We start from the raw sequence: 27,097 nt of genomic DNA, 5'->3' as shown, positions 1-27,097 counted from the left end.
ATGTTCATTAAATGCTTCTATTGAGAAGAAATACATGGTGGTGTTTGGTACAATGAGTTAACTGTTCTGAAGCAAACAGAAGGAATTGCTTTTACCTTGCTGTCTACATCTGTGGACATTTTTTAAAGATACATTTTAATCAAAGGTTTAAATGCAGATAACTGAGGTCTAGACCAAAACTGACCCAGCCAAAATTATTCTGTAGTTTGTCACAAGATGGTGACATAATTCATAACATAAAAATGCATCCCTGCCAAAATTTGTCAAAACACAACAGCTGCAAGTTTTCTTTCAGACAAGAAAGCCACTGAAATAATATTTCCAGGAAATTTATGGTTAGAGGAGCTTTAATCACATTGATTTTAAAATAGAAATTCAACTAGAAAATAAAAACAGAAAAAAAAAAAAAGGAAAACTCTCTCCATTAAACTATGCTAGTTAAAAGATATAACAAATAAGTAAGATGGTTTGAGCTAAACTGTTTTACACATCTATTTTTATTTAATCTGAGTGCAAACAGAGGTTGCATGCAGTGGAAACTCTAATCTGATTACAAAAATGGAGACTGACATTTGTTTTTAGGAACATGGTAATTAAGATGTTTAAAGCTTAGTACTTGATAGGAATATTCCTATTCTATTTTTTCTCATTCACCTGGATGGCCATTTCTTGTGGATTTTGAAATGCTAATTTCCCCAGCAAGCATAAACGTTTAAGTAAGACATCCATGGATATGTGTTGAAGTTTCTTCAAAATCCACTTCATTTCATCAAAGCCCTGAGCAAATATGTGTATCCAAGTGGTATTTGACTTTTAATCGGAGGAGTTGAATATTCCTGGCTGAAAGCATAGTCAAAGAAAAAATGCCACACTGCTCAAAGCCCAGCAGTTTTTAATGTAGGGAACAAACCTTTCCTGAGAAAAGTACCATGAGGTATTGTCTAGCACAGCAGTGCCTCCAGCAGTGCCAAGGAGAAGCCACTCAGGAAGAAAATGAAACTGGATGGTTCCTGCTCTCTGTATGGGGCATATTTGGCAGAAGTTTGGTAGCAGACCTCTATGCATGTTGCCCTGTGCTAGACGCACCTGACTCCACAATGCACCAGAACTGAACCAGCCAGGGGAGTTGATGGTGACTCTGCAAAAGAATATTTGTCTGGATGAAGCACTTAGTGCCATGATCTAGTTGATTGGACAGAGCTGGGTGATCTTGGAGGTCTCTTTCAACCTGGTTGATTCTACAATTTCTAAGCTTTCTCTGAACCTTGGTGACATGAATCTTAGCTATAATATATATATTTTCTCTTCAGCGGTCTGCAGCAAAGAGACAATGAACAATATGTACAAATTTGAATGTAGAAGATTTCACCTCAACATGAGGAGAAATTTTTTTACAATGAGGATGATGGAGACCTGAAACAGGCTGCCCAGAGAGGTTGTGGAATCTCCTTCTCTGGAGACTTTCAAAACCCACCTGGTTGCATTCCTGTGCAGACTACCCTGAGCCATTCTGCTTTGGCAGAGAAGGTGGACTCTGATCTTTGGTGGTCCCTTCCAGCCTCTAATATTCTGTGATTCTGTATTGTCCCCTTTCAGTTTTCCCTTTTCCCATTGAAGAGTTTCAGCTGATTTTTCCTTATGAGCCAGCTATTCCATCCACTTGATATTTACAACTGCCCTTCAGGGTCCTTTTCTGTGTTGATTGCATCCTTTTCAGGTGTGATCAGAGCTTCATTCAGCACTCAGCATGTGGGTACAGCAAGATTTTATGCAGTCACAAAATAAAGCACTTTGTCTTGATTTTTCATACTTGTCCTGAATGACACCTGATGCTTATTTGACTGCCACTGCCTTGTTTGAGTTGCTGATTCCAGTGTCCTCCTTAATTTCTAGTTGCCAATCCCAATTTCAGTGTCATGTTGGTGTAGAATCACAGAATCAGCCAGGTTGGAGGAGATCTCCGAGATCATCAAAGTAAGACATAGACAAATTACAGATTTAAATGATTGTATCTGTTCTTAAAGCTACTGTTTAATGGATTACACACTTGCTGTGTGATCAGTACAACTAAGCTTTGTTTCTGATGTTTGTAAGAAGAGACAGTACATAGACACAATCAAAGAATCAAAATCCCTAAAGACAGAATATTTGAAGTATGCCTTCCTTGAAGTATATCTGACTAAGGTTGAATATGGCTGCCAGAGGGTAGCTTTAGAGGGCTGCTTCCTCCCCACCACCACACCCTTTAGAATTAATTTGTTAAGCAGAAATGTATTCTGGTATGGGAGGTGTAATATCCTGTCACACTTGGAACAAACCTCAGGCAAGTAAGAACTGTTTGATTAGGGAGAGAACATCTGATGGAAGCAGCTTTCCTATATCATTTTTTATTCAGGCATTTTAGTTGAATCACTGATTTATAGCATGTCTTATGTTCACGTGGGTGTCATATGAACAATATATAGCTAAGGTAAGAGATGAAAAGGTGACTTAAAGCTAAAAGAAGCTTGGCAATTGAGTGGAACAGCCACCTCGATTGTCAGTGTTTGTGGAGGCCACTCGTTTGTTTTCCTGGCTCTGAGGGATGGCAGCCAAGCCATAAGGATTGCTCCGAGGACAGTTATGTCTTTCCCCTTGTTCTATTGCTATTTTAGGTGGAGCAATGGTCTAGCCAACAAGGATCATATCCATGTTTGCTTAGTGAATGTATTTCCTGTTCTCTGTTATTTACTATCATTTCTACTTAGGCAACACTTGAAATTGTCTGTTACCTGATTTTAAAGTTGTCCGATTTATGCAATTGTCACTACAGAAGAAAAATGTTAACACTCAGAAGCTATTAGGACAAAACAGTAATCAGGATACTTTAGATCCTTTGTTACTCTAGAATAGCTACAAGTTCTACTTATAACAGACATAAACTTTTTTTATGTACTTGCTTTTGTATTTATGGCCCAACACCTGTAGTGTCAGATTGCAATACGGAAAGGATTGTTTGCAAGGAAGCTTCACTTGTGCTGTGCCGCAGCCACAAGCTGAACAGGTATCAGAATGACTGTAAGATTTGTCAGCAGGCATTACTTTCAGAGGGATCTCAAGTTTTTATAGTGTGCTAATGGGCACTTACTTGCAAACTGCTTGCTATACACAGTAGCTACTTGAATTTTCTTGTCTGCTATTCTAACTATGTAATTGTCTGCTTTGCTGCTGTTTCACTTTTTTTTTTTTTTTTTTTTCTGAATATTTGCATGTTTTCAGTGTGTGCTCCCAAGAAGCAACAGCTTACAAGGACAGAAAACTTTTCTTACACTTATCGTATTGCAGAACTTCTTATAAAATCCAGTGGGTGTACCTATGAAATGCAAATTTGTCCTTTTCCATCTCATTCTTCCAGCTATTTTTAAATTTTCAGGACACTTTTTGCCAAATTGCAAATAAATACAGCATTTGTGTAGCTTTTTCTTAACTGACTGCAGTCCTCTGCTTGTTAATCTGGAAGCTTTTTCCCTTGTTACAAATCTTCCTAGTTCAAGGACATGTTAGATATTAATGTCGTAGCTCCAGTGTAATCAGTAGTATTATAGTGATGCATGCCATCTGGGGAACAGAGATCATGAGTTAAATTGTTTGTACCCAGATTTACAAAATATTGAAGCCAATGTTACTTTTTTTTTTTTAAATTTATCCTGAGGAAGATGATAATGAGTCAGAAAAACTTAGAAAACTTGTTTAGCATAAAAAAGAAATCAGTATGTTGTTTTAAAAATGGATGCAAAAAACAGGAGATCTGTGTCTTTCTCCTCTTCTTTGATGCAAATTCTGAAGGTCACACTGCAGATTCCATGTTAGAGCATCTGTGTTCTGTCGGCGTTGGCTTAGCCATGAAAAGAAAAACCTGATCACACACGGGATTTTTAAAAACTTATGGAATTTTAGCCTTATTGTGTAGTAAAACTGAGATTGTCAGTTAGTTCTCACAGCTTACAATAAAACCTTGTAAAAATCGAGGTGCACAAAAGTCTTGCACTATCTTCCAGATGATTTCAATTGCCATTTAAAAAGCAGAACAATCCTGGCAATGAGCATAATCTGTAGGGGAATCTGGATGGAGAATTAGAATTTTTCCCTTCCATGTTTTTTACCTTGTGCAGTGATTTTTGTGTTTAAATAGTCCATTAATAAAACACTCATAAAAACACCTCTCAGATCTCAGACTTTCTCACTCTAGATATTAAAACGATTCACTATAGTCCAGAAAAATTAACAGGACTTACATCCTTCAAACAAAACTGAATCTTTAGTATTGCCAAGTAGATGGTAAGAGAAGGTGTCTTAGAGACTGAATCCTTTACAAGAGCTCTGTCTCTATGGAAAGACATTAAAGAAAGCACCAAGTAGCCCTTTTAATTTTGAAAATAAAACCTGAGAAAGTTGCAGGGTACATTCAGTACTCTGTGCAAAAGATGTTGTGTTCTCTGGCAATTTCAATTATAATATTGTGTAGAATAACCAAATGGTTTTTTTCCTTGATATTGGCATTAAATTAAAACAAAAAACACACAAGAAAAGGCATTTTGGCTTCCATCTTCTCAATGAATCAAGCAAGGGAATAAAAGCCAAATGTTGTGTTCAATTGTTTGTTTCTGCACAAATGCTATTCTCTTCATTTTACTGGTTTTTGTAATGTTTGAAGGGCTTTGATTTTTTTTTTTCTGAGTGAAATCATAAGCTTGTCCAGATGAGCTGTGTTGAGAAAGATGAGCTGTTTCTTTGTGCTGATTCTGAAGAGATTTGAAATGAAAGAATACAAGTCTGAAATTTAGAGGAACAATTTTCCTAATTGTTCTAGTCCTTGTATTCCTCAAACTGCAGCTTCTGTGCCTCAGTGGAGCCATCTATTATGAACATTATGTGCTGATATATTGTTTAGGAAAAATTTCTATGACCTCTGAACAGTGGGTGCTAGTTTTGTCAGGATATCAAGCGTAAAAACACAATAAATAAAAAATGCTTTCAAATGACAGGAAAATTATTTCAGTTGGATGAATACCAAATGCAAGGCTCTAAAAACTTGTCAATGTATGAATGTCATCCAGAAGCAGCAAAATTTCAGCATCTCGAAGCAAGTGTTAGTGAGGTTCACTTAGAAAACATAATTCTCTTTCCTCTGGAATAGAATATCAAAGGAAAAATTACTCCATGTGACTCTTCATCTTGTTTCCTCAACTATGAAATTTCCAGTTGCGTATCTTCTTTTGCTGCTGGTCTCTTCTCACATGTAAATAGTGATAGAACAAGAGGGAATGGCCTCAAGCTGCCACTGGGTAGGTTTAGATCGAATATTAGGAAACACTTTTTCCCAGCAAGAGTGGTCAAGCATTGGAATGGAGAGGTGGTGGGGTCACCTGGTTGTGCTTAAAGGTCACTTAGATGTGGTGCCTGGGGTGAACTTTGTAGAGCAGGGATAATGATTGGCCCTGGTGATCCTGGGAGTCTTTTTCAACCTGAATGTTTCTGTGTTTCTTGGTGGTGCTCCTTCTCTCTTCATCTTGTCTGATGCTTTGTAAGGTGTTTGGGGGTTTTGTGTGTGTGTGTGCACTGCTTTCATATCCTTCACAGCTTTGTCATTTGGTTTGTCGTTTTCTTGTGTGTGTATTTTCTTTAAATGATCTTTAAATGCACAAACGTTCTGGGAAGTTTTTGTTTAATTTTTGGGTTAAACTCCTGCAGGGAAAACAAAAGAAAGTTAACTATTGGGGGGGAAAAAAAATCCAACAAATCCAACAGGAAAACAACCCATGCTACAGATGTCTCAACAAAACCACTAAATAACCAGATTTTTAAATCTTGAAGAACCACCAGGAAGTAGTGTAAAATTGGGTTTTAAAACTGTAGTTGTAAGACTTTTCCTCCAGGTGGATGTCTGTTATTGTTTTATAGCACATCCCCTCTGTAGGAAGGGCTACTATGTTGTCAGTTGTATCTTCTGAGGGAGCTGAGTCTCTTTAGCTTGGAGGAGACTGAGAGGTGACCTCATTTGAGTTTATAGATATGGGAAGGGCAGTGTCAAAAGGACAGAGCCAGGCTCTGCTCAGAGATGCTCAATGACAGGACAAAAGGCAATGGGTGCAAGCTGGTGCGTGCGAGCATAAGGATAAATGTTTCCGCTGTGAGGGTGACAGAGCCCTGGGACAGGCTGCCCAGAGAGGTGGTGGAGTCTCCTCAGGAGACATTCAAAATCCATCTAGATACATTCCTGTGTGACCTACTCTAGGTGATGCTGCTCTGACATGATCTTTTGAGGTCCCTTCCAACCCCTAACGTTCTATGATTATGTGATTCTCTGCTACAGTATCTATGTGGGGTCTGCTGACTGAGCAATTGTGGCTGCTGGAGGACTTTTCTCTGAGAGAAGATTATTTCCTGACCTATGCTCCAGGGCTATGCTGATATGGAGTATATTTCACTACAAACCATTGCCTGTTTCCAGAAAAATTAAGCTTGTGAATGGGCTTGTGCTGGGATTGGCTCTCTCATCACCTCTGCATCTCAAAAATAATTAAGCTTTATCTAAATGTATTCCCTAGTAGGAAATGTGGGTGTTAATACCAGTCTGTGGATATGGGCAGCTAAGTCATTAACAGGCCCTTCTAAGCTCTAAGAAATAGGCATTCTGCAAACTATGCATTGACTGCTTAAATCTCAACTGAATTTTCCTTTGCTTTGCCTGAGCATGTGAAAAATGGCTTCTGTGAAGAAAGTACTAGGATCAAGTCCAAGTTTGGCTGAAACTAAAACAAATCAGTAATTAGTTGCACTTATGTTCCCATATGGCTCTGGGCTTGCTTGCTTGTCCTGTTTATGAGCTGAACTGATAGAAACCACTGAGTCACGGATGGGAAAGCAGAATGCACAATGACAAACTCAGATGGTACTTATAAAGATGACACTGAAAACATCTATGAACTAGGAAGAGATAAGTTCAAAGACAGTGGAGACAAGACTTAATCTCTTGAGATTCCTCCCCCGCCTGCTTTAAAAGCAAGTGCTGTGTTCCATGGAATATATTCCATGGGTACTTATGGAAACTATTTTCTTAATCAAAACTCACAAGTCAGATTGGTTAGTCAGTAATGATAGTACCCTCTAAGTTGAAAATATTTTCATGGACAAATTTTTTGTAGTCAGTGCTGAGGGAATTATGATACTCACTGATTGAGAAATACCAAGGTTAGGCAATGTTTTGCCCATTTATACGAGATAAATGCTAAATATCTGTATCATACCCAAACCTTCTTGTCAGCCAGTGAATAATATTTAGGGCTATGTAAAAACATCTAAGAATTCTGGCAAAGAGCATCATCTTGATGGTTCTTATCTGAAACTAGAGAAGCTGTAGCTGTCTGTCAGAGCAATGCTTGGCAGTAAGCTGCAGCTATTACCAGGGACTCTTCTGCTTTGTCTTTGTCACTTTCCTGATCTGGTAGGCTCGGATTCATATTTTCTCTTTGCTAATTCTGTAAAATCCATTTCTGCTTCATGCTATGGTTTTGAATAGAACCACTTCATTCAGTCCAACAGCTTGGAAAAAAATAACAGCAGAGAGGTTAGACAAGAAGAGCAAATTCTGACTTTATAAAGTGAAAATTCTGCTAAGTATCAGGCCCCATTCATCTTATTTCAGGCAACTTATAATCCTTAAGCCAACATTTGATTATATTTGAAAATATATGTGGAAGATTAACTTATAATTGAAAATGCTGCACATTCATGAAAGTTAGAGTAGGTTTATCTTTCAAATTTAATACTTCAGCTTGATAATGCAGAATATGTACTATACTTGCTTGATCTGAGGAATTTCTGAGGTATAGAATCAGAATAGTTTAGGTTGGAAGGGAACTCAAAGTCATCTAGTTCCAACCCCCTGCCATAGGTAGAGACACCTCCCACTAGAACAGGTAATAATGAACATGATGGGTCATTTTGTTCACTTTATGTTGAATTAAGATAGACTAAAGGAAACAAAAAGGCTTGAATCCCTTATTTTTCATACTGTATGTGTTGTAACTGTTTCAGCTTACAATGTTCCATCATTAGTGCATGTTACTCTTGTCTATGGTAATGTTTGTTTCAAGGAGATGCTGCTGCAGTCCGGGAGCTCCAAACTGGAATGCAGAACCTATTCAAGTTCCTTTTTGTGGTTTCTTTCTGTGGTGGAAGATCCAAATTATACCTAGAATACATACCCTAAATACCCACCTTGTGGTTGCCACCCCCCCTCCCCTTTCTTCCCTGGGAAGAAGCACAGTATTGCAGACAGGGGCCTTAGTGCCTCTCAGTCTATCACAGACACTGTATTTGGCCTTGTTTTGCAGCCTGCTTTGTCTAGCTGGCTGGAATATTTTGGTGAGAAGAATTAGATTATAGGCTGTGAAAAGGAAACAGCGGTGATGTCTACTTCACTCACAGGCTTGCTGAGATGTATAAAAACAAGAACACAAAACATAGATGATAACAGTGGGTCTCTGTTGCAGCTGCTGCCTGAACTTTCCTTCTTTCTGTGTCACTAGTCTTTCTGCTTTCTAACCCACCTGGTTGGTCCTCCAAACTCACCTTGCACATAAGGCAAAGTACGGGATAACATAGAGGAGATGGAAAGGAGGTGGAAGGGTGGTTGGGAGCCCTTCTTGGGGACTCTGAGGTCTGAAGGGTTATTGTCTTTCTCTCTTACTTCTAACTTGTATGTTTCTGTATATATTGTAAATATCTGCTTGTATATTGTGCTAAGCTGTAAATATAAACCTTCATTCCTTAATTTCCAGCTGGCAGAGTCTAGTTTGGGTGATATTATAAGAGTGGGGAGTGAGTAATACCCAAACCCTCACAGCACAGCATCCAAGTGGATTGCTTCAGCCCACAGGCCTGGATCCTGCTTTGCCCAGGTGGCTGACTGCTCTGATGACCTCCTGAGAGCCACAGAGGGTTTGCCTTGCATCTGTGGATCTTCTCAGACAACGTGCTCAATCTGAGCTACAGAAGCAGCAAAGGCCTGCGTGATGGTTTGGGTGTTCCCTGCTCCCCCCACACTTTAGAAATCACCCAGACTAGACTCAGCCGGCTCTGGGAATATGAATGAAGCTATTTATTTACAGCTAGCACAATATACAAGCAGATATTTACAGTAGGTACAGTTATATACAGAAATATACAAGGTAAAAGGTAATACAGAAACATTACCCCCTCCCAGAAACCTGAGTCCTCAGGAGGGGCTCTCAATCACCCCTGCACTTTCCCCCCACCCCTCTCAACCTTACCCCAGTCCCAAGGAAGAATGGAGGTTTGGCCAGAGGTTAAGAAGCAAAGTGGGTTAGCCCAAAATGGAGGGTGTGTTAGAGAGATGCAGCTCAGCCAGCAGCCCAAGCGAGAGTGAATGCCCAGTCAGAGTGGTTATCTAATGTTTTTGTTTCTTGTTCCTATACATCTCAGCAAGACTGTGAGTGAAGCAGACATCACCATTGTTTTCTTTCCACAGCCTGTAATCTAGTTCTTCTCACCAAAACATTCTAGCCTGCTTCAAACTTGCACAGCCTACCACATCATCACCACCTGGCTGGGACTATATTTTTTCTCATTTATGGTTCTATGTATACTTTTGGTTTACAAATATTGAGACTCTAACCAGTGAGTAAACTGACTCTCTTTTCTGAAGTTTGTGAAAGTTTGTTTAACCTTTAAGCAGCAGTTTGTGCTGCAAGACTCTCCAGTTGTAAACATTTTCTAAACCCCTTCCTAAATTATTAAATTTTATCTGACTGTATATATACATTCTGCAAAAATAATTTTACTGTCCACATAATAGAATCCCTGTGTGTTAATTGTAAATAAGTTTGGGGAAAATTTCTTTATATATTTGATAGGTGATTTAATATTTTTTTTATATCAGCTTCACTACAACTTGCTTCTAACCCAGATTCAACCCCTTTCTTAACACTTTCATTCAAAAGACAAAACAATCTTGAAATCATAGCTTAAAGGCTTTTCATCTTTCAGCCTAGGAAAGAGGAGGTTCTGGGGAGACCTAATAGTGGCCTTCCAGTAGCTGAAGGGGGTGTACAAGAAGGATGGAGAGGAGACTGTTTACAAAAGCCTGCAATGACAGGATGAGGGGCAATGGCTTCAAACCATGGAAGAGCAGATTTAGATTCGATGTTAGGAGCAAGTTCTTTACAGTGAGGGTAGTGGAACACTGGAACAGGCTGCCCAGGGACATGGAGATATTCAGTTCTCATTCCTGGAGATATTCAATTATGTCATAGGGTCAGACTTAAAGGTAGCAATCAAAGAGCTTGTGCCAGTGGATGAATTAAGACTGTGTGGATGATAGAATTAAGATGAGGAAGTGACTAAATAAGTCCAGTTATGATGGGTGATTTATTTATATGTTCTGTAACAAAGATGTAGCTGTCCCCAAACTATGAAATAGGCATAGGACCTGATATTACATAAGGCTTTCACAGCAGGCTGTCTTGCTTAATGTGGATGGTGTTTTTTCAGTAAGTGCCTAAAGTATTGTTGACTTGCTAATGATTATTTTCCGTTCTGTGCCATTCTTATCGTTCTGTACCATTCTTATTGCTCTATACCAGAAGATTAATAATTGGCATGAGCAACCAAGGACAACTTGTTTCACAGGAGTAAGAGCTCATTTTTTTTTTCCTGTCAGGTTTATGTAAGGTCTTCCATGGCTGGTAAATCCTCCTTTCATTCAACCAGTCTGTGTTTATTTGATGTCTATTTTGAAACTTTCCTGCAGAGGGATTATGTGGAGGGCAGTAGGATTAACGTTAAATATGTGCTTGGGCGCATGGAACCTTTGCAAGTGGAGAAGAGCTGAAAATGATACCAGTACTCAAGGATTTGTGGGATAGAGACAGTGGTGGAATTGTTGACAGTTACAGCAAAATGGGTGGGGTGTGTGTGTGTGTGTGTGTGTGTGGGGTGGAGGGGAGACATGACCTGGGAGGAGATTTTCATTTGGCAGAAGGATGTCTGAAGAAGATTCTGTAGAAGCAGTTTGAATTACAAGTGTGAACAAAAGGGAAGTGAGTGAGGAGGAAAGAAATCTGGGAATCATTGTCAGAGTCTGTAATTCAAATCCTCGAGAATAGCTAAGGTTGTGCAAGGACATCCTAGTTACGCTGTGTGTATACTACAGAGCCTCAAAAATACAAATGTCACTTGCATGCAAATTTTGTGAAGATGAAAATATTAATTATCTTAAAACATGGGCTTCTGTTGTTCAATCTTGGATTCACAATATTTCCAGGGAAACTGTAGAAAACTGCAGAAATCCATAAACGGAAAAATACCTTCTCACAGGATCACAGAATGAACCTGGTTGGAAAAGACCCCCGAGATCGAGTCCAACTTATCACCTAACCTTTCTAATTAACTAAATCGTGGCACTAAGTGCCTCATCCAGCCTCCCCTCAAACACTTCCTGGGATGGTGACTGCTCCACCTCCTCAGGCATGTCTTCAGAACTGCAATGGTAAAAACTCAAGTTGATTTTCATCATGCACGATTTCCCTGAACACACAACAGGCAACACGATAATAGTGAGGCTTTAGCAAGGAGGCATCAAAAGAATTCTCTTGCAGTAATAGTGGATTTTATGCACCATTAAAAGAAAATAATAATCAACCCCCAGTAAGCTCCCCCTCTGCAAGTTGCTTTTTAAATGTGAGGATTTTTTATTACCACAATGGTGTGAGAAATGCCTCTGATTCTGGGTTTCACATGCCTGGAAGTTACCGTTCACGCCCAGTGCTAAAAGCCATGCAGAATCCTGACATAACTGGGTGTACTGTAGTTCATCTCCTGCTGACGTGTTTGCCTGCTGGATCCAGAAAACATCAGCTGTTCAGAACTCTGCAGTTCATAATAAGTGGAAAAAAAATACCAAGAGAGTTAGCCTCTTCAGATATTCAGGCTTGTGACAAAAGTCATATTATCTGCTTCTGGTTAGACCTGCCTTTATCTTTTGGTCACAGAATTAAAAAAAAAAAAAAAAAAGTCATATAGCTTCTATTTCTTGTATAATTTTTTTATTGACTGACAGGGTCTTGCCAGTTTTTTCCTCTTTTGGCCAGTCCTGTCTGCTTTTTCAGCAGTTGTATCATCCATAATTTGTATACTTAGTTATTTTTTCCTCTGTTTTTAGATGTTCGTACCAAATCTCATCGGGAGTGTGGTTAATTTTCAGTAACTACAGGCTTTGTTTTAGAAATATAACCATTCTCTCAGTCTGTGGCTGTTGTTGATTTCACCAGGTCAGGTTTGGTTTCCAGTTTTGCTTGATGCTCCTTCACTGCACTGAAGAATGGGCTGATGGGGAAAATGAAAGTGGTGCTTTTAATTCATAGTATTCAAAATGCACAGTTAAGAAATGAGTGTTAGAACTGGTTCAGGCAACATTCTGTATTGACTTCATATCCCAGTTAACACTGAAACCGACACAACTTTGTGCAGAAGTTATGTCTTGAGGTTGGATTTCAAAAAAGGACATAAAGTATATTCACAGAAACATCCTTTGGCATAAATGTGAGGGCATATCCAGAGTTCTCTGTTACTATACAAAATCCACAGCTCTGCTACTGTTCTTCCTCATTCCAAGAAGTGATTACAAGTCACAAGATGTGAATCGGATTTAGAAAAAAAAAATTGACAAAATTTCCCAAAACTCTGGCATGCAGATTCAGACCTGCATCACAGCTTCTCCCAGCTGCTGAAGGTCAGCTTTTCTCTCTTGTTGCTTCAATTCTTGTGTCTTGTTTCTGAGACTGGCAGAGGGATTGAAAGGAACATTGGCTCAGAACTGGAGGCTCATAAATAGAATCCACTCTGTCTATTTATATCCTTTCGTAAAAGGTGGTTGTTGGCAGCTTCATTAAACAGCTGCTTACATGTCCTGTGAAGTGGATTAACTTTCTCCTCCAGTGTAAAAACTAGACTGAACAACTGAAACCCGAAATGAGATTTTATCTGACAAAGAAAAATGTAATATCTGGTACTTTGCAAGAGCTACATGGAAGCAGACTTTGGAACATTGTTATGGAATGGCAGAGGATGTGGTTACAATCTAAAATGCACACAAGACAGTAACCCACTTTGTTCGTTATTGTTTTTACAGAATAATTGGGAAGGCCTTGTAACACTCAGTAAATCCTTAAATAGAAATCCTGGTGACTCAGAAACTTCTTGGATGCTAGTGTGTACACAGTTACCTTCAATTGTTGTTTTGGAGATTTTCATGCTGATAGCTGACTTGTAGATTCCTGTAATTACCAAGCAGGTGGCAAAGGGCTGTATCTGGTGAAGTTTCTGGGTAAACTATCCACTTAATAGCAGTTTAGTGGCTCCTTTTGCCTTGACTATTTGGACATGCTGTTCCTGGTGCTTACAGAAAGCATAGTGCTATGGTGCTGAGAACTTTATTCCAGGAATTTGTAGGCAGTAATAATTGTGCAAAGACTTTAATGATGGATCAGAAAATATGTGTTCTAATACCAACCACCTCTTCTCCAAGGCAGTTCTGACCATCCTTTGCTACTCAGGCTGCAGAGGTGCCTCTCTATCTGGTTTTGCATTATCCAGGGCCTGAGCATGCTACAAGTGACAACTATCACTGCCTCTCTAAAATGCACTTCATCATTCTTGTTGGGCTGCTAGTTGCTGGTTTTGGCAGCAATATAGTCCCACTTCTGTTTCTTAAACCTAAGGGAGGGAGATAACATGTTGGACAAATCCATCCACAGTAATACTCTGTCTCTGGTTCTTAATTTCTTTTTTAGTTTGGATCCAGTTTGAACTTCCTACTGGGATAAGTCAAATTGGGACCTAAATATCTCTAACCACTTTGGTTTGATTGCTTGTCTATGTAGATGAGACAAATGTTGTAACACCATAAAATTTTGCTTCTGATAATCCTTCTGTTTTCACATTTCTTCATTAATTTTCTCCTGTCTAATAATTTTCTTCAAATTTCTTGGAAGAAGAGCATGGTTTAAAATTTCTGTAGTTTATAATTTATGAGATACCAGCAGATCAAAAGCTTGGCAACCAGAATTCACATAGAATTTACACTCTGATTCTTTTTACTCATGAAAAACTAACACAGAAAGAGAACAGTTCTACTGTATCTGAAGTAACTGATGTTAATACGATTTCCATTTTTTTAAAAAGTTGAATTCTCAGTTATTTAGACTGACAAAATAGCTCCTTTATTTCATCCTGAGGTTTTGTTCCTGCTGGGATAAACTTGTTCCTTTCCTGGCCCTAGCATTAGTCATTAGATTAGAACAGGATCTGTGTTAGGCAGGAGAAAAAGGAAAAATCTGCAATTAAATTAGTCCCAGAGCTCTCCTCATGAGAGCAAAAAGGCAAAATTGCACTTCATTGCGTATAGCATAAAAAGGAGACAAATCTTGTCTGCAGCTGTTTTTTCAATATTCAGGACCACACCTGGTGCAAGAGTATATTGTGCTATGCATGGCTATGAAGTTACAGCTAAGAGGAGGGGAAAAAAAATAAAGCAGTTCAATAGAGGAAAGAAGTGGCCTGCATTTTGGGAAATGATATGTAGCTGTAGCTGGTACCCTGGCACTGCTAATGGACTTGTAGAGTATTGTGCTACCCATGGGGAGGAATATGTGCAGTTTATGCTTATTCTCTCTGCAGGAACATAAATGTTAGAAATTCTACAATAGAGTTCCTTTGTGTGTGTTTATTGTGATGAGAAAAATCAAGAAGGAGTAAAAATGTTGGATTACTGATATTTACTATTAACTACACACGAGGAACACTTTTGTTATTAAACAGAACCATAAGCTTGCAAAATTGTTGTGTTTCCAATTGCCTGTTGTTTGCAGACTAATAATGAACCAGGAGATTGTGAATCTTATTCTAAAGGGAGTTTATGGTTGGTTGCGGTTGAGAGAATTCCTGTGGAACTAACTGTTGGAAAGGAGCTGTGTGTTTAGGCTAAGGGGACTGGAAATCAGAACTATTGACCTCTGCTCTCAGTTTTTCTGCTGACCTTTTGTGTGGCCTTGTCTGAGGCTTAACCTCTTCACCTCAGTCTCAAATTCTGTTGAATGAGCATAAAATTTTGATTTTTCTCTGAGCTATTCTGGCTATGAGCATGCATCCTGGGCCAGGAATGAAAAAGTACTGCTAAAATGAAGTGACTTCAGTGACAAATATCCCGAATTTGCCAATGCCTTTGTGATTTTTTTAAAAAGCCCCCACAATGTTAATAACTAAAGTGAGTTCAGCTGTTATTTACCTGCAGCACAGAAAACTGCAGTAGTCAAAGTTATCTGTTGCAGTTCCATGAAGAATATTTCTGTGTAAATTTAAAGATGTGACTTTGTTCTGTTTCATTCAACAAGTTAAAAGTGGCAACACTGGAGAGCTGTATCCCATTGTCCTCCCATGTCCTTCAGGGCTGCTTCTGAGCTTGAATGCAGAGGCATCTGTTTGATATGACCATAGTATCACCTGAGTTGAAAGGAACCTCTAAAGGTCATCTCATCAACCCTCCTGCAGAGAGCAGGGGCATCCTCCACTAGCCCAGAGCCCCATCAAACCTGACCTTGAATATCTCCATGAATGAGGCGTCTACTATCTCCCTGGGCAACCTGTTCCAGTGCTCAGCTACCCTCATTGTGAAGAACATTTTCCTAACATCCAGTCTAAATCTATGCTTCTCTAATTTCAAACCATTGCCCCTCGTCTTATCACTGAAGGCCTTCATAAACAGCCTTCTTGCAGCTCCCCTTCAGGTACTGGGAGGTTGTTATTAGGTCTCCCCAGAGCCTTCCATTCTCCAGGTGGAACAACTCCAGCTTCCTCAGTCTGTCATTGTAGCAGAGGTGTTCCAGTTCCCCTGATCATTTTTGTGGTCCTCCTCTGGACCCACTCAATCAGGTTTGTGTCCTCCCTGCATTGAGGGCTCCAGAGCTGGACACAGCACTCTTGTGCAATGCTGCAATTGCCTCCTGCATGGCGTGTATAAAGCACTGCTGCGACACCAGCTTATATCACAAAAGCAAGTCAGCATAGCACTGTGCCTGGAACAGTTCCTCCTAGGTTTGGATCAGTGTGTGCTTAAGTCACATTCAGGATGCACATCAGAAATAGTCTCTGATTGCTTACTGTGGGAGTGGGTAGGTTGTCTTCATAGCAGTGCCAGTGTCTAGTTTGGATAGGCAAAATATTGAGAGATTAGGAGTGTAAAATCTTATTCTGGACCAGTATGTGTCCAAAAAGAAAAAAAAAAAAATGCATATCTATTTAAAATTACTACTTGGGAGGTAAACCACATGCAACTAAACTTCCAGGCTCAATTCAGAGCAGGTATGTGACTGAATGTGATTAAAGGAGGAAATCTAGTTTTGACCCAGAGATCTTATTTCTCCAAGCAGACATTTAAAACAGGAAGATGTGAAGAAATAGATGCAAAATGTCTGTGCTGTAGCCTGGCAAGTGGCAATACCATATGTAATCTATTATAAGATGAATGGCATGTTGAGAAATGATTCAAGCTGGCTAATTTACAGAGCTCTAATTCTGCAGCAATGTCCTGGAGAATGCCAACGGAAACAGCAAGTCCCCTGTTAAAACACTGTAGACCTGTGTGCACATGTACATATTTAATTGACATATTACAGTAACATTAATGATTGAAGTTCAAGGTATTTCCTGGGACCTGGAGATCAGCTGGGTTTCAAAGCCTGAAGCTCAGCCAGGTGCCATTAGCTTTCACCAGCCAGTCATTAATCCCCAGGAAATGCCTTGCGCTTCAATCTCTATTCCTTATCTGAAATATCTCTTGCTAAGATGTCAGCTGTGGCTTCAGATCCTGTTAATAATGAATTTTCCATAGGAACTAATGGCTTCAAACACAGTACTTCCCCCCACTGTGTCTTTAGTGCTTAATAAGCTTGCATTTATATATGACTTGTGAAGTCAAGAGGCTACTTTAACTCCAAAATGTTAGGGCCCACACTGGGCTTTTCAGCAGTGTTTTTGCAACATCAGGCAGTGAGCTTGTCGGTTCAGCTGCTGCTCATGATTGATCTCTTAGCTGTCTGCCTTAAAAGTCTGTTCTTCCTGCATTTACAACATTTCAGTGCCAGAGCTGCTAGCTTTTGATGCTTTTTTGAGTGTTCACATACCAAACTTTTCTGTGGAATATTGGGAGTGGGTTAATAGGGAAAAGCACAGGAAATGTTAGAGGAAGGTGCATCCAGGGAGTGTATTTGCCCATCCCTTTTAGGAAGTGACAATCTAGTCCTGTGTCATGTCAGTCAGCTTAAATTCACTTGATGTGCCCAGTTTCCTCCAATTCATGGTTGTGTAAGTAGAGCACTGATAGGCGTTGCTTTTCTAAGTTTCAAAGTCCCCTTCTAGGAAAAAAAGCTACAATTCCACCATTTCCTGCAATTGTTCTACCTTAAACTGAGGAAGATATGGTACAGCTGGGAAAAGGCAGGCTCTTGGAACTCTTAATTGCCTTTGTTTCCTGATTTCTTGCCGGAGAGAGGAGGGCGGATGTGACAAGCTGCGACATCTTCATTGATAATGGAATTTTACAGCAGCGTATTAAACTGGGCAACCAACACAGCAACGAGAATTTGAACATATCTATCCATTCATAGAAAGCAGAATCCTACTGCCATCTCCTGCAAAGTTCTTCTGTACCTTGTAGTTTAATGACCACTGGCAAGATTTTAAATGTGCCATAGCTGCCACTTTGTCAAGATGGATATCTGTGTCCTGCCATTCCTTATCCTATTTCTGCCTAGCAGCTTGAAAACACTGTTATGCAGCCTACCAGCCTGTGTGCATGTTCAAAACATAGTGTAAGAGAAATATCTGCTATCATACTGCCCAGCATAAAACACAAATCCTTTCAACAGCCTACTACTCGATGCAGCAAGCAAACAGTTTGTCTTATTATGCAGAATGCATTCCCAGCCAGGTAAACTGTTAGTGTAAAGTAGAGTGCATGTTTTTAGGGCTTAGAGTTATTTACTAGTGTAAATTTAAAGCAAAGAGGCAAACCCAGCTCCTGGACAGCAGTGAAAATTTAGCCCAGGGTTCATTCACAAAACAAGAGCTTTTGCAAAAAGCTGGATTATTTACAGTCAGAAGCAGATCAGAAACAGAAGGGGGGAAATGTGTCCGTCTGTCTGTGTAGATGGAAAAATCTGGATAAATTTGGACAAATGTTCAGAAGTTCTGATTTCCCTTCCCCAGCATTTAAATCAATGTAGTGTCTACATAAGAAAACAGCACAAAGTTCTTAGTGAAAGGCTGATATTTCTCACTAGCTTCTGAGCAGTGATGAAATACAAGCGTTTTCCTATAGTGGAATGCCGTTGCCTTTGGAAATGGTTTAAACTAACCCACGAAGTACCCCATTTACCTCTCAGGAAGTGACTTTGTGGGAAGTTAGTAGAGAACAGCAATCAGGCTTAAGACTGATGTTCCAGCTTCTTTTGCATTTCCTTGGCTAGACGAGCCCTTATATGTGATTCCAGCACATCAAAACAATCTAAGTACAGATCTTGGTAGGTTTTTGCAAACTGTCAAGTCCATGAAAGTGTTACTGGTGTTGCTCTGTCCCATGTCTCTAAAACACAACTGAATCAGTGCTAATATGCAGTGGCACCATTCCAGCTTTCCACTTTCAGATCTCAGATGAAATTAGGAAGGGTGGTGAAATGCTGCACATAGCTGAAGCTGCCAGATTAAAAATGAGTAAAATAGTTCCATCTATTGCTAAGAATTTCAATATCCTTCCTCCTACAGTAATCATTAATAAATATTATCTGGTTTATTTGTGTGGGATTTGTTTTTCTTGTAATTTTCCCTTTCTAAGACTTAGAGGAGAAGAAGAGGCATTACTTTGGAGATATTGAGCATCTTCCTTGTTTAATTTTCCTCGCAGCACTGCATTTTGTGTGCTTAATCTAAATTCTGTTTAAAAAATAAGTATCTGGCTACTGGTTTACAGAGGTTTGTTTGATAGTTCTAAGCTCTTTTATCTGTGGATAAGTAATTTGTTACTGAGGAAATTTATTACTGGGAAAATGCTCTCTGCTCTTATCTAGATGAGTCAGTAGGGAGCAGTGTCTTTCTTGGCATTAATTTTAATACTCTCAGTATTTTCTGGCTGTACCATAGCTCGCTTTTTTTTCCCCCCCCTGTCAGGCTGTGACCGCTTGGAAACAGACATCTTCATAAACAGATTGGCCATGATGAGGAGTGGATTCCGTATTGGCAGAGGACAGATGGAGAGTCAAAACAAAAGAGCTGTTTGGAAAAGTTGGCATGACATTACCTTTTATTAGTAAGTTCACTCCCTACCTGGCTCTTTGGTGGAAGTGCTAATTTCATTATGCTAGCTACAGAGTGTACAGTTTGATAAAATCCAGCATGCAGATAACCTAATGGGATCCCTTGATTAAAATAGTCACTCACAGGTGTAAATGTCTTCATGAGTGAAGTGTAATCGAGAAGCAGCTGCTGTTAGTTTCTGTGAAATCTGAGGCAAGTTTCCCTATTTATAGATTTTATCCCAGTACAAGTAGGATGGTAGGGATAGGAAATACATTTGAAAGCAGAATTATCAAAGAAAATAAGTTCATGTTTTTATTGAATTTGATTTTCCTCATTTTCTTGGTTTGGGTGCAGTCTTTCATCAATATCAACAGAAAGCCTTCTCTCCCCAGAATGCTACATTAACTTATTACTTTAGTAAGTAATGACACTTTAAAAGAACTCTAGGTAGCAATAATTAAAAATTCTCACTCCCGCTTTGCTTACTTATCTCCCACATCTTTTTCAGTACTAGGTCATATTAGCTTTTTCATTTTGACAAATTTGGAGATTATTTATTTTCATCAGAAAAAAATGTATGATAAATCCAGGTGGGGAAAATGCCATAGCCAAAGAACCTTTAATTCAGTTTTGCATGGGAAAAAAATGCTTTTCTGTATTAAAGCAGTTGGTTTTGAAGCACATGAAATTATCTTTACTAGTATAGGGTTCAAATTGAAATATTTAGATTGTACATATTTAGCTTGTATTTACTCAGCAGGCCTTACCAGTGAGCACAGATTTACTCTGTCTTCTCTAGACCTGTGGCACTTCGTTTAGTACTCCTGCATCCATGTTTCTCTCCTCCTGTGTTGTTTCTTTTTGCTTCTTTCATTTACACTTACTTTATTGATTGCTCTTCTATATTAGTCTTTCACTTCTCATTTCTTTTTGTATTGTTGCTTTTCCTTTGTCGGTATTATTTTTTTTCTTTACTCATTCCCTGCCCTCCCCTGCCCCCACCTCTGCAATCAGTGCTGCACCTTCTCTTGTTTTATTTTCATGACGACTTCCTAATCACTGTTTGATTAGTCCTTTCTATGAAGAAGCTGAGGCCCCATCCCTGGAGACGTTCAAGATCAGACTTGATGTGGCCCTAGGCAACCTGATCTAGTTGGAGGTGTCCTTGTTCAACGCAGGGGGTTTGGACAAGCTGACCTTTAAGGGTCCTTTCCAACCCAGTACAATCTGTGAAACACTAGGGAGCAAAGGTAATTCTTTTGCCTTTCTGAAAATTATGGATAACTTCCACCCAAGGATGGAATAATTTTGTTCATTTTTTCCTGCTCTAGGGGGTGGCAGACAGCAAAATGAGGAAAAAGGAGAAGTCAGAGACAAATTCTGAGACTCTGTAGGAAAGGAAAATTTCTGGTGCTGTTTTGTGCTCCCACGTCTACCTTTTCCTGCCTTGTTACAAGCAGTAAGTGAGATCACAGATAAGGAGTCCAGCAGACATGAGCACTGCTTCAGGCCACGTTAAGTACTGACAAGGTATTCTCCTGAATATTCACTTGATCAGCTGCAGTGCAGAACAATTGGTATGTGGAACAACCTCTCCAACTCCAGAATAAACACAGAGGGAATACCTTAGTAAACCTTTGCAGATGAATTTAACTTGTTCCCAGGGAGATGGATAAAAACAGTGGAACTGTGGATTCTTTCCTTGGATACCATCATCCAAGTGTGGATGTTAGCTTCATAAAAGCAGGAGAACTATGATGTCAGGTCATACAGCAGGATTGGTAAATGGTTTGTTTTGGTTTGAAGGTTCTTGGGTGTTTGTAGCTTTAATTTAATTTAATGGACACTTAAGAAAACAATGCCTTGAGTCTCTGACAACTGTTCTAGGCCTGGTTTTAAGCCAAACCTTTAATTACCTTCCTGTCTTCTGACTGTTGACTCTACTTTTCGGCAGCAAAACATAGCTCTATTTTGCATTCAGTACTGCTTGTTAGATCAGGATCTTGCAAGTGAAATACTGTTTTTTCTGCTGTTTCAAAGTCAAGTAATCCTTAGGAATATAAGCTAATATAGGCAGCACCTTCTTCACATGAATCAGTCTCCAGGTGTCAAAACAGAGAACAAATTTTTCATGTGAACAATGGCCAAACTTGATGGTTTGTGTTTTGATTCAAATAAAAGCTAAGACTTTGTCCTTTGATTTACAAGAATACATTTTGTCAGCAGTTAAATCTTGAAACATTTAGGTATAATGTTATTTCCTCTTAGCTCTTTGGTGTTTTACCATTTTGACAGATGGTTTTGTTTGTGCCAAACAACCAACAACTGTCATTTGATTTTAAAAATTACTCTTCTAAGCTGGCAATTGCTTTACATGTTTCTTATGTTAAATGAGAGCTCAATAGGTTTAACTATAGATTAAATTTATTCCAAAGACTCTTCCCAATTGCTTGAGTAAAAGCAGGTACCTAGTACATTAGGAATCCAGAACTCACAGGATGATATAATGGGGAGTTTGGATAATTTCATTATCAGACTAAGTCCGAAGGAGTATGTGTGGAGGCAATTAGCTGCATGAAGAGGTTCTTAAGAGCTAAGATATGGCAGGAAATGTTTGCAAGCAGTATGGATGACAAGTGAGCTGAGTGAGCTGTTGAGATGGAAAGTATTAAAGGATTTGGACAAGTGATTTTGTGTAGGTCAAATGGACAAGGTTATGACTTGACAGTGCAGAAATAGGTCTCCTTGTAACTTCAGGGGGAGACTATTGTGAAGTGCTAATTGTAGAATAAAGGAAGAAGTAGGCTGGAAAGGGATCGCTGGAGTGAGAAGGATGTGAAGTCCTAGTATAAGGAACAACAAGAAAATCATGTATGTTGTACTACATACTCTTCTCCACTCTGGTGAGACTCCATCTAGAGTGCTGCATCCAGTTCTGGAGCCAGTGTGACAAAGAAAGATCTGGACATGCTGGAACATGTTCAAAGAAGGGTCATGAGGGTGATCCGAGGGCTGGAGCACCTCTTCTGTGGGGACAGACTGAGAGAGTTGGGGCTTTTCAGTCTGGAAAGGAGAAGGCTCCAAGGAGACATTATTGTGGCCTTTCAGTATCTGAAGTGGGCTACAGGAAAGCTGCTGAGAGGCTTTTTAGGGTGTCAAGTAGTGATAGGACTTGGGGGAGTGTGGAATGGAGTAAAGCTAGACGTGGATAGATTCAGACTAGATGTTAGGTAGAAATTCTTCACAATGAGGGTGGTGAGACACTGGAACAGTTTGCCCAGGGAGGTGGTGGAAGCCCCATCCCTGGAGGTTTTTAAGGCCAAGCCGGATGTAGCTCTGAGCAATGTGAACCTAGTGTGAGGGGTCCCTGCCCTGTAGAGAGGTTGGAAATAGATGATTCTTGAGGTCCCTTCAAGCTCTGACAATTCTACATTTCTGTGATTCTATGATAAATAGTTTACAGCCTGAAAATGTCATGTTTGTGAGTATGCAGTCAGACCATGTCACTGTGGAATCATTTTGTTGTACTGCAGAAAATCATACCTCAACATCCTCTCTGGATTCTCTGGAGGAGTCTGATAAATTTATTTCATAGTGTAAATGCAAATGGGACTTGATAAGTTCATGTAACTGCCTCTGCTTATCTCTGGACTGATTTTTGCCCCCAGACAACACCAAGACCTCTGAAATTTCAGCAGAGCTTCTGAAGAGAAAAAAAAATAACAGAAACATTATACAATAGCAGGAAGGAATTTAAGATTCCTATTACCAAACACAGATGCATTATTACTGCCTTGAAAGGTAATTTAAACAGAGAGAAGTGCCAGATCTCCCTCCAAAAAAACTTAGTAAAATAAACCAGCAGTTGCCATTTTAAGAAAGATTTATTCACTGTTCATTGTGTTGCCAGGAATTGCATTTAAATGTACAAAAGGCAGTAGTTCCCAAGGGAAAGGACATTCATCTTTTAGGCATTTGTCTGGGTTTTTAGAGCATGATGCCAGTCCCTTAAATTGAGAGGATGAAAATTAAAGTGTGCTTTTATGGTATGTTATAAAAAAAAAAACCACCAAAACTCCAAACAACCAACAGATTTTAATTTCCAGTGGTTTAAATAAGTGTGAAATAATGATGATATTCCGAGCTTACTGAGAGGAAAAAATATAATAGAAATCTACTGCAGGTCACATAGCTGCTGAAAGTTAATAGATAGAAATATAGGGCTCTGGTATTCTCTGATGGTTCCCTACATTTGGGGGTGTTACATTTATTTTCTGTAGTTAAGACCTGTTTGCAAAGTGCTGGTAAACTTGGCATAATCACAGAATGCCAGGTATGAAGGAACCCCAAATATCATCTGGCCCAACCTTTCTAGGTGACAGTGGAGTTTAAGTGAGCTGGCCCAGCATCTGGTCAAGCTGAGTTGTAAAACTGACCAAAGTGGGGTATTCTAACGCTTTCTTGGGAGATAATTCCAACATCTGGCTGTTCTCACAGTGAAGAAGTTTCATCTGTAGTCCAGTGGGCATCTCCCCAACAGTAATTTTGTACCCATTAGCTCTCTTCTTTTCCATGTGACTCTCTATGAAAAGGGAGACTCCATTCTCTTGTTGGCCACCCTTTATGTAGTGAAACATGATAATACCTCCCCTAAGCCTTCTCTTCTCAAGGATGAAGAAACTCAGCTCTCTCAGCCTTTCCTCACATGGCGGATCTGCCAGTCCTCTGATCATTCTCATGGCCTTTCTCTGGACACTTTCCAGAGTACAGTGAAGACCAAAATTGTACACAGTGCTCCAGATGTGCTTTGACAGGTGCTGAGTAGAGTGGGATATCTCTGATGCTGCTGCTGCTCTTGTGGATGCAACCTAGTATCAGTTTTTCCTAGAGATAATAATTTGGTGTCCTAGATGATAGACCGTATCAGCATGTTCCTTTACATTTTATTTAGCTACAAGTGAAAATAGAAAAAAATCCCAATGATCCTCGTTTCTTGTGGCTTTATCAAAAAAGAACCGAGAGGTTCTGGAAGAAGAGTGGCACATGAATCTTCATTTTAGCTGGTAGAGCTGCCTGTGCTGTACTTCTCCAATTGTGTACAGACATAATGAGCTTCATAGTCTGACAGCTCCTTGAAGGAAAGCAAAAGGAGTGTTTCCTGGAGGAATACAAATGTTGAGGAGCTTTTAAACTTTGCTTAGTGACTAGTTAACTGGTTTGTTATATTTCTGCAGTCAAAATCATAGAATACCTTTACAGGTCATCTTGTCCAAACACCCTACAGTAAGCAGAGGCATCCCCAACTAGATCAATTCTTCTGTGGTGGAATGTGTGGTGGTGAATTATTAAGCTGCTGAATTGTGGCTGTACACCTCAGACTAAGTAAGTGTTCAAATCGTTATTCAGTGCCAGCCCTGTGTCCTTATCTGTATTCAGAATGTAAAGGTGGCACATGCATGGTCTTTAACAATGCACATATGTATTTGGCAGGGGCATTGTGGAATTAATATGCAGTGATATTTTGGCAAGCAGAAGTAGTAAGCTGTTTAGCATCAGTTACTTTTAAAGGATGTTGCTGATTTGTTTGCACATTGAATCCTACTCTGCTGGGAAGACAGTATAACTTGAACTCTCATTGTTAAGATTTGAGAAGAGGGGTATTTGGAGCAAGGCATAGGAGAAATCTGAAACCTGGGAATGAAGAAAGATAAATGTTTATGAATGGAACATTGTTTAATGTGACAGATGTGAGACAGGATAAAGGCCCTTTAAAATGACATTAAATCTGTTATAACTGTTAGCATGAGAAGTCACACATGGTTTCTGCTTGAAAATTGCTGGAATAGTAGTTCAGAGTGGTTCAGACTCAAACCTGATGTGGCTGTTCGGCATTTCCATTTGGAAAGCACTGAAAGCAATACTGCACCCCTGTTTTGCTCAAGTCATTATATGGGTCTCTCATATATCAGGTATGCTTTCTTGTTATTATTTCACTTAGCTTTAGCAATTCAGATGAATTTTGCATGTTGCTTAAAGGGAACACTTAGTATAAATTTAATGCAGAATCCACCTTAACCCTTCTCACTCGTTCATCCAAAATTTCCCAGCTGATAGCCTGGACTGTTGGTTCACTGTGGATTACAGAGCTCAGTAAACTAAGGCTCAGAGGTCTTGTTTCTGCAAATAAGTCTTTGAATTTTGCAGATACAAGACGTCTGGGCTGAATATTCCATTTGGTAATCAGAGAAATTAGTCCTCTGTATTCATCAGAGGAAGTCAGCCTCAACTAGTTGCATTTTGCTTTTACACACTTTGGTATTTCCCATCCTTTAGGCTGCTACTCAAGTTTTTAGGTCATTTATTTCACAGCTTCAAAATGTGATAACAGTGCTATTTTTTTAATGGGTTTGACAAATATTTCAAGGTTCTGTTTTATGGCTTCTCCTATTTTTTAGTGTACAAAGGGAGGCCAACAAAATATAAACCTAGGAAAAAAGGCATGCTGAGGTTTCTCTTTCTCCCTGCATGTACCTATTGAGAGTAGCTTTATCTAAGCTAAATTGTATGTCAGTACAAAGTAAAATATCTGTATAAATGAGGCATGAATAAATTTAGGCCCTAAATGAGAAGCTTTCTATCTGTATCTAAATAGTGGAGAGAAAAACCTCACAACTTGCTTTTAAGATGGACTATGAAAGCATAGTGAATAGGAATAAATATGAATGATTGTTCACATAAGATAAGACACAGTGACCTGATGGATCTCTGTATAGTCTCCCTCCCTGTCTTGCTAAATGAAAAGCTCTAACTTTGATCTTTCATATTAATATTAGACTAACTATGATAATTGAAATCAATAGTGTACATTGACGGGTGCCCAATCACCGCAAATGGATTTTTTTTTCAGCTTTGTTTTCAGTCTGCATTTCTGCTCTTGTGGCTTTCCTATTTGTATCAAATAGAAACTAAATTTGGAGATGGCATGAATCTGACAGTCACAGTTAGATTCTGGAAAACCTAACTGAAGAATAGGAAATATGTAGCTTGGTATCATAATGAGCAGAGATACAGGCTGGGGTCGGAGTGGCTGGAGAGCAGCCAGACAGAGAGGGATCTGGGGGTGCTGATTGATACCCACCTGAACATGAGCCAGCAGCGTGCCCAGGTGGCCAAGAGAGCCAGTGGCATCCTGGCCTGCATCAGGAATGGTGTGGTCAGCAGGAGCAGGGAGGTCATTCTGCCCCTGTACTCTGCACTGGTTAGACCACACCTTGAGTACTGTGTTCAGTTCTGGGCCCCCCAGTTTAAAAGGGACATTGAGATGCTTGAGCGTGTCCAGAGAAGGGCGACGAGGCTGGTGAGAGGCCTTGAGCACAAGCCCTATGAGGAGAGGCTGAGGGAGCTGGGATTGTTTAGCCTGGAGAAGAGGAAGCTCAGGGGTGACCTTATTGCTGTCTACAACTACCTGAGGGGTGGCTGTGGCCAGGAGGAGGTTGCTCTCTTCTCTCAGGTGGCCAGCACCAGAACGAGAGGACACAGCCTCAGGCTGTGCCAGGGGAAATTTCGGCTCGAGGTGAGGAGAAAGTTCTTCACTGAGAGAGTCATTGGACACTGGAATGGGCTGCCCGGGGAGGTGGTGGAGTCGCCGTCCCTGGGGCTGTTCAAGGCAAGGTTGGACATGGCACTT

At 39.8% G+C, this 27,097-nt stretch overlaps 1 long non-coding RNA gene across 2 annotated transcripts in view; it reads left to right on the top strand.

Moving 5' to 3' along the window:
* The window catches only part of LOC135187749 (uncharacterized), a 72,402-nt gene that overhangs the window by 783 nt on the left and 44,522 nt on the right, over nucleotides 1-27,097 (top strand). The window contains exons 2-3 of one of the 2 annotated variants that reach the window (XR_010307433.1): nucleotides 19,282-19,420; nucleotides 20,742-21,591. This is a non-coding gene — a long non-coding RNA (uncharacterized LOC135187749). Of the gene's footprint in view, nucleotides 1-19,281; nucleotides 19,421-20,741; nucleotides 21,592-27,097 lie in introns of those variants that run through there. The other variant, XR_010307431.1, reaches the window with a different exon arrangement.

This window comes from Pogoniulus pusillus, chromosome 2 (assembly GCF_015220805.1).
Source record: "Pogoniulus pusillus isolate bPogPus1 chromosome 2, bPogPus1.pri, whole genome shotgun sequence".
NCBI classification, from domain to species: Eukaryota; Metazoa; Chordata; class Aves; order Piciformes; family Lybiidae; genus Pogoniulus; species Pogoniulus pusillus.
Note: the sequence above shows the minus strand (reverse complement) of the source record. Positions and strands in the feature narration are given on the sequence as shown.